This window comes from Tupaia chinensis, unplaced genomic scaffold (genome assembly GCF_000334495.1).
Source record: "Tupaia chinensis unplaced genomic scaffold, TupChi_1.0 Scaffold000207_1, whole genome shotgun sequence".
NCBI classification, from domain to species: Eukaryota; Metazoa; Chordata; class Mammalia; order Scandentia; family Tupaiidae; genus Tupaia; species Tupaia belangeri.
Window position 1 is genome coordinate 4,301,572 of NW_006159682.1, and position 8,200 is coordinate 4,309,771.

General features: G+C 49.9%; 1 protein-coding gene across 1 annotated transcript in view; it reads left to right on the plus strand.

Moving 5' to 3' along the window:
• The window catches only part of TRABD2B (TraB domain containing 2B), a 249,270-nt gene that overhangs the window by 128,085 nt on the left and 112,985 nt on the right, over positions 1–8,200 (plus strand). The window lies entirely within an intron of this gene.

Genomic DNA, 8,200 nt, shown 5'->3' on the forward strand with positions numbered 1-8,200 from the left:
TCTTTCCCTCATGGGGAGGATGAGCCACTCCTGAGCTGAGAACAGATACCCTACCCCACCCCCGCCTGGAGATTTTGCAAGCTCCAGGCTCTAGCTGGTGAGGCCTGAGCCAGAACAGACGCAGGATGAGACAGACTCAGGGAGCAGATCCCAGGGCAGGCGCGACGGCAGAATGAGCGAGCTCATGGCAGCGGCTGTCAGGCCTATGTGCAGTGAAGTCCCCCACAGTGGCAGTGTGGGGGGCGTGAGGAGGGACACGCCGCTGCCTTTGGAGCTCTGTGTTTGCTGGTGTTTACATAGGGAGTGGAATTAATTAAATGCCGCAGGGCCTCCTCAGTTGCTGAAAATAAACCCAGCCAGGCCCCCAGCAGCGCCGCCCGCCCGCCTGCTTGCTGCGGAGTGAGGCGTCTGTGGGGTTTCTCCAGACTTCTGAGGGCAGGAGGCACACACGACTCACACGGCAGGCATTAGTGTGGCAGCCACCCTCTCCCACAGGCAGTGTGTTGCAGCCAGACGTGTCTGTGAGCCCTGCCCGACTCCCCGCGTGTGTGTGCAGACACACGGCCACATGCACCAGCCAGGGACACACAGAAACACAAGCACGCGAATATGCAAGGGCCCCCTGAAGTGCACACAGTATACGTGGACATACGGACACGTGGACACAAAGCCAGAGGCCAGGGGCACACGTGGACATACAGGTGCTTGTGAGCACTTAGTGGGACAGGGTGGCCTGGTCTCTTCAGTTCGGATAAGCCTGGTACATAATTCATCCATGACAATGTGGTCCCTCAGATTCGTGGTCGCCTGTCCACAGACTGGTGAGGACACATGTGGACACCTTCAGAATCAGAAAGCCTCAGTCTTGTCTTGAATCTTCTTTTTGTTAGAAGTATGCCCTCAGTTATGTTTCTTAACTGCTTTGTGCCTCCGTTTCCCCAACTGTGAAGTGGAGATAATAATAGTATCAATCTCATGGTGTCATCATGAGGATAAAAATGAGAAAATGGACAGCAAGTTCTTTTTTTCTTTTTGGAGAGGTTTTTGCTATCGGGCATGTGCACTCACCAGACAGACAGAGACAGACAGAGAGACAGGAAAGCAAGAAATCACCCCCCAGGAGGGATGGCCACGCTGCAATCCCTTCTCCTCCATTCTCCTCTCAGGATCTTAGGCATGCATGCACATGCGCCCAGCATGAGTTTTAAGCCTCTGGGTCCAGGACTCAAACCACAGTTGACTATATGGGAGTCCAACGACATAGCCATTACGCTAACTGCTGGCCTCTGGACATCAAGGTCTTAGCAGGGCCTAGGTGCCCACTAAGCCATGTACCGACCCTGGCTGGTATTCCTTCCTTTATGGCTTGCCAGTTACAGGCATAAATGGAAACACAGATTCTCACACATATTCCCACACACAAAGACTTATGTGGACCTAATGACACACGGGAACACACAGGGATGACAGGCCATGAACACCGGGCTCACCAGCAAGCCCATGTAGGCCTGTGTCAATATACTCCCTGCTCCACTGCCACCCTAGGACAGCCAGTCCAAGTTGATCATGGGCATAGGACCAAACCAGGCAGAGCTGAGGAAAACCAAAGGCATTCTTGGCCAAGGACCGTCATGCCGTGTGGCTGGTTTCTTGCTGCTAAAACCCACAGACTCTTCTGTGGCTGTCCATGGCCACAGTCTCCCAAGCCCGAGTCTGTGGACTGCCACGCTGTGCCTTCTGTCTCCCTCCCAGCCCTTGTCCTTCCCCATGGGATTGTTCCCACACTGCTCCCCATAAACAGTACCTTCTGGTTCTAAACAATCAAGAAATAAAAGGAAACAATGGCAAGTAGGGCCCCCAATATAATCTTTATCACTAGGAAAGTGATAAAGAGGGTTCTCATGGCTTACTGTGAGAGGCAGAGACATCTGCCAACAGGATCCTAGAATTAGACAGCCTTACTCACTGGTTCCAGGCCCCTTACGGTGCTGGAGGGGACAGGCCTCCCATGTGGAGGACCTGCCTAGGCGAGACTCAAGCACAGACAAGCTGTGCTTCCACAGACCTTCCCCACTGAACATGGCACCTTCTTCTGCAAGCCCTCCTGGATATCTGAAAACCGGCTGCTCCTTGTCTATCTCCCCAAGTTCCTGTGCTGACGATGAATCAATGTCCTACGCTGTGTAACAACGTGACCACGGACTTAGTGGTCCTAAACAATATGAGTGGTCTCCCAGTCACTGTGGGGTTATCATTTCCCAATTTAGAAAATAAAACCCTCACCTAGGGACCAGTAGTTAGCGTAATGGCTATGTTGCTGGACTCCCATGTGGTCGACCGCGTTTCGAGTCCCGGATACAGTGGCTTAAACTCACGCCGGGCGTCTGTGCATGCATGCCCAAGATCCCGAGAGGAGAATGGAGGAGAAGCGATTGCATTGTGGCCATCCCCCGCCCCCCAGGGGGTGATTTCTTGCTTTCTATTTCTCTCTCTGTCTTTCTGGTGAATGCACGTGCCCTATAGCAAAAACTTCTTTAAAAAAAAAAAACAAACAAAAACAAAACACGTGCTGCATGAATATAAAAGTGCGAAGAGCATCAAAATTATTTTGAAATAATTATGACCATTTCAGGGTATTGTAGCCCCCTCTCCCCATCTATGGTTTCCCTTCCTACCATTCCAGTTATCTTAAAACAATTACACAGGAAATTCTAGAAATAACCTGCAAGTTTTAAATTGCACACTGTTCTGAGTATGATGAGATGGGGTGTCAGTTTGCTTGTCCCACACGGGACATGCACCATCGTGTCCTCCAGCATACACATGCTCTGTGCCCTCCCTGTCCGTTAGTCACTTAGTGGCCACCTGGTTATCAGATCGCTGCATATGGCAGGGCTTGCCTTAAGGTGCCCTTATTCTACTGAATGTCCAAAGCACCAGAGTACTCTGCCTCATTTATAAATTGAACTGTAGCGTAGGTATGTCACGTATGGGAAAACAGTGCATTGTACATGGCTTGGTACTGTCCCAATTTCAGGCATCCATGGGGGGGCGGGTCTTGGAATGTGTTGCCCACTGAGAGGGGGAAGCCACGCTATTGCTTTCTTGACCCATTCTTACATATTTACTTGTATGTGTATTTTCTTTTACTAAATTTGAGACCAGGCCACGTATTACTGAGCATTTTTTAATCATAATGCTTACTACATGCCACACTCTGTTTACTGGCCTATGCGTAACCTAATTTTATTTATTTGTTCAACTGTTGGGTTTATTTGTAAGTAACATAATAAATCATTATTATACCTTTCGACCCAAGAACTAAAGTCTTCCCGGTAACTCACATCTGTCTGTGTGCCCCCTTCTGTCCTGGTTTCTGCCTCTCCAGAGATAACTCAGTCCTACATTCTGCATTTGTCATTCCTTTACGTTTTAAAAATACAGCTGCATCACATGAGGGGGCTTCACAAAGTTCATGGCAAATGTGTATCGTAAGAAACTGAAAGGTTAGGGGACATCCTTTAATTGAAAATGGTTATAGATACTGGAGACAATGTGGGAAGAGGGTGGGAGAAGGGGGAGAGTGTAAGGGAAGAAATTGAGGAAAATAGAGAGGCAAAGCATTTATGGAGCACAGAAAAGGATTATTATCTGTTGATGATAATGTGCTTTGTACCCTCAACTGGACTAGTGTGAAGTGTATTCATGCTGGATAAATTCAACTTACAAGCTTAAATAAAAAAGAAACTAGATGCTTGACTTTCAAAAACGTTTGCACCAAAATAAACTAGTACTTTAATTTCATGAACTTTTTCAGGCCCCCTTTAATCTATGCCATATATTGTTTGATTGTGGCTTTTTTCTTCAATTTGTGCTCACCAGAGAGCAAGACAGGGCACATGCGCTTCCTAGAAAGAGAGAGAGAGAGAGAGAGAGAGAGAGAGAGAGAGAGAGAGAGATGCAAGAAAGCATCCCCCATGAGGACAGCCTCGCTGCAATTACTTTTTCTCCATTTCTCTCTCCTTTCAGAATTTTGAGTGAGCACACACATGCACCTGGCATGTTTCTCAGGCTGTCAGGTCCGGGCCTCAAACCCTGTGGTCAGCCATGTGGGACTTAGCCACCTTAACCACACTGTGGCCCAATGTGTGTGTGTGTGTGTGTTTATTTCATTAAAAAGAAAATGACATCATATGTAGACTTCAAGGACTTGTGTTTAACTCACGTTACATAAATAAAAAATCTTCCCTGGTGTTGCCTATGTCAGCAGCTTTTTCGCTCCATGTGACGCCATGTTGTGGGACTCCACCACGGTGTCATCTCGTGGTGCGCACTGCACATTCGCTGTAGCCTGTGCACCACAACCATTTGCAAACACGTTCTTAGTAGCTGTGAAACGTGTTACTTCTGGAAGGCTTTATCTTCTTTTATCACTTCTCTATTTTTGACTTGTGGATTGTCTATCATTTCATAAACGGTGCTACCACAAACATCCTTCAGGGCATTTCTGTATGGCTCCAAAGCATGTTTTTTACAGTGAATTCTGAGCTGGGGAACTGCTGTTCAAAAAGCATAAACATTTTTAAGGTTTTTGATAGGGATGGCCAAATACCCTCCAGGAAGTTTCTGCTAATCCCTGTTTTCACAACACCTGCCAATAGGAGGCACCAACATTTACTAAAGGAAGAGGAGAGGCAGGGAAGGAGGGAGGGGCACAGATGTGTCTGTTTCAAAGGGCCCAAAACTTTTGTCACCTGAAGCTGGACATACTCTCCAAGTGGAGCCTCAACCCAGAGACCACACACCCTGCTGCCAGCCCCCTCCCCGCCCCCCACCCCATTCAGCCACACCCTGGTCTCAGGCACTCCAGGCTGTCCTTCAAGGAGGCCTTCACATGCTGTTCCCTCTGCTTCAGACACTCCCCTGCCTGCCCCCCAACCCTGCACAACATAGGCTGACAGGCTGAGCTCTGGGCCTTTGGGCCTTTGCTTGGATCTTGCCATCTCAATGAGCCCTTTTCAGCTACCCTAAGTTGATGCTCCTGCCTGGCCAGCATCATCCTCTGTCCCCAGTTCAACCCCTTCTAATACTCACCATGCTTCGCACGTGGACTTCTCCACCTGGAAGCTGAATGTGAATGGACGTACGTGAATTACTACTGCCTAGCATTGTGTTTGGCTTGCAGGAAGGACTCACGAACACTTGTTCAGAAGGGATGAGCAATGAATGAATGACCTAGCCCCCCACCCCCGCCCTGCACACACACACACACACACGCACACACACACACAGCCCTTCCATGCACTTGGCCCGTCTCCTAGGTAGAGGCCTCCTAACCCTTTGACTCGATGCAGTACTCCAGGGATGAGAGCAGTGGCCACATCAGAGTCCATGCCCTGGGCCAGCAGTCAGGGACAGTCACTATTCCCACGTTGCCAGGTCAGGGACCCCTTTGCTTGATCCCTACTTCGTTCTCACAATCATGACAACAGCGACATCGTGTTGTTCTATGGCTCTCTCATATGAGTTATTTGATTTGATTTTTCTGAGCAGTTAGATGATCCTGGGTTATCCTCCCTGCTTGAATTGAGCTCAGAGAGGGTGGCTCGCTTGTTCACGGTTACACAGCTGCTCAGCAACGATTCAGGCTTCTCTGACTCCAGACCCTCTCATTGCTGTTACTGTCAGAGTCGTGAAGTCCTTCTGGGCAGCTGGAGGGGACACCGTTTCCTTTTGGCTTTGCATCAGTCTCAGTTCTCAGCTGTGGAAGAGTATCCATCTGTCCTGGATTTGTTTGTGACATTATTCTGTCACATCTTCACTTTGTTCATATACACTCAGCAGCGGTGCAGCCGGACACTCCATCAGAGGGATCATGGGAAACACAAATGTGAATTGATGCACATGTACAGAGAGGCCGAGGCTGTGGCCAGGTCAGCACTAGGCAGGGTTCAAGACTCAGTGGGGGTTAGGATCAGAACTTTCCAGGGCACTTGGGAGTCGTTTCGTCCTTAGCTCAAACAAATATTTTTGGCATTTAGGACCTTTGGGGTTTATGGGCAGCATATCCAGTGTGTGTGTGTGTGTGTGTGTGTGTGTGTGTACGCGCGCGCACACGCGTACACAAAAGAGAGAGAGCACGCGCTACAGAATACCTCCAGCCCCATGGAAGTTGGACATTTTCAGGAAGAAGTCTCCACGGAGTGTTAACATGGTTTTAACAACTTGGAACAGAAGCTGTTTCCTTTCTGGGAAGGGCTGATCTCCTTTTAACACCTACAGCTCAGTTGCCCCAGAGACACATCCTAAACCTGTCCATCTGAGTCCATGAGCCCTAAGCACTGACCATGGCCGTGTGCAGAGAAAAAGCCCTGAGCGCATCACCCCGGTAGGCCCCACCAGGACTGGAAGTCTCAGAGTGGATGTGTGAGGAGCTCTTCGATTCAGAAGTAGTGAGTGAGGAGGCAAGAATAAGCCACTTCTCATGTCTGGGCCTCTGTCTTCTCTCTGGAATGGGAGAGCAAGGAGGAGGATTGAATCATTTTATCTCTGAGGTCTCTTCTGGTTTTCAATTACTCCTCATCTGACCAGACTTTGAATAGCCAGGAGGTATAAATGCCACCTCTCTCATTATTTCCTGAAGTTTATATCTATTTCTTCTTTTTACTACAGAAGGCCCCATGACCTATGTCCAGCATGTAGGGGTGGCGAGGGGTAAGTGACAGCTTTTCCTCCCATTGAGTGGTTGCAGTAATGAAGCTGGTTCTGCACTAGACCTCACAGTACCTGAAGAGCAGCTGCGCTGGGTGCCAGGCTCCTGCCCACCGCTGCCCCCCGTGCTCTGCCAGGCTGATAGGTACCAGTGTGGGGCATCCAGAGGCAAGTACCCAGTGAGACAGGTGGTGGTTCTGTCAGTCCAGCCAAGCATCCCCTGTGAGGGTTCTCACTCAAGTGCACGCCAGTTTACAAATGGCCATGGGTCCAGGCTTCCACCAGGGCTGTGTAACCACAGGAGAAAAGTCAAACCAGGTCCTGAGAGGGTCTTCAGCCCCCCTTTTCTGCACTGGGCACACCGGCCACCCTCCCATAGTCTCTTTCCTCAAAAGGTCAGCATGGTTGCTCCTCCACACCTTTGGTCCTGCCTTCTGCTTTGTGCTATTGGTAAAAAGTTCAGTTTACGGGACCACCCAGTGACGTAATAGTTAAGGTACTGACTTCCACATGGTTAACCACGGTTCAAGTCCCAGACCCAGCGGCTTGAAACTCATGCAAGTACATGTGCATGCCTGCCCAAAATCCCAGGAGGAGAATAGAAGAGAAGGGATTACGGCGTGGCCATTCCTTCTGGGAGGCGATTTCTCGCTTTCTGTCTCTCTGTCTCTCCCGCAAGCACATATGCCCTATAGCAAAAATCTCTCTCAAAAAAAAAAAAATTAGTTTAAACGTCTACTTCCTCTGACATTCTCTGGCCAGATGAGCTGGCAAGTTGCTCACTCATTAGCCTGCTTTGCCCCTTAGGAATTCACCCCTGTGTCCCCGCCCGGTGCTGGACAGGGCTCTCCTGGCAGGTTTCCAGTTTGACGAGTTGCGTGCTCTGTCCGGCCCCTGCGAGGCAGGCAGCCTTCCTTCTCTAAGATAAGGTCACAGCTTGGTCACGATCTGCTCCAAGGCATGTGCTGGCACGTTCTCCCACCACCCTTTCTCCCAGCATCTGCGTCATCTCACATCCCATGTTCTCATGTAGAAATCCAGCTTCTATCTCACAAAAGGAAAAAAGCACTCAGTCGCTTGACTTAGTGTCAGAATAGCTCCCAAGCCCTCTTGCTGTTCAGCCTTTGCGTTCGTTTGTGCAGATTCTCGACTATTCAAGTACTATGCTGGGCCCTGCTCAGTCTCTTGGCCGGGCCCACGCGAGCTGCTTGGTGTGGTCCTCTCCCAGGCTCCACAGGGCCACTGAGGCCCCATGCATCGCTTGATGTATGTTCAGACTGTCTCCACTGGGAGTGGAAAATCAGTCGCATGGTCTAGACAGGAAAATCTGGTAGTGTAGACACATCTGGAAGATGATGCTATGTTATAAAGCACAGCCGACACCCTACTCCCCGCGTGGTCCCAGCCCTGGGAGTTGCCCCCAGTCCCGCTCCTCAGCCACACGCCACTGCTCCTGTGGGTTGTAAAGCACGAGTGTTTCCAGCTCTTC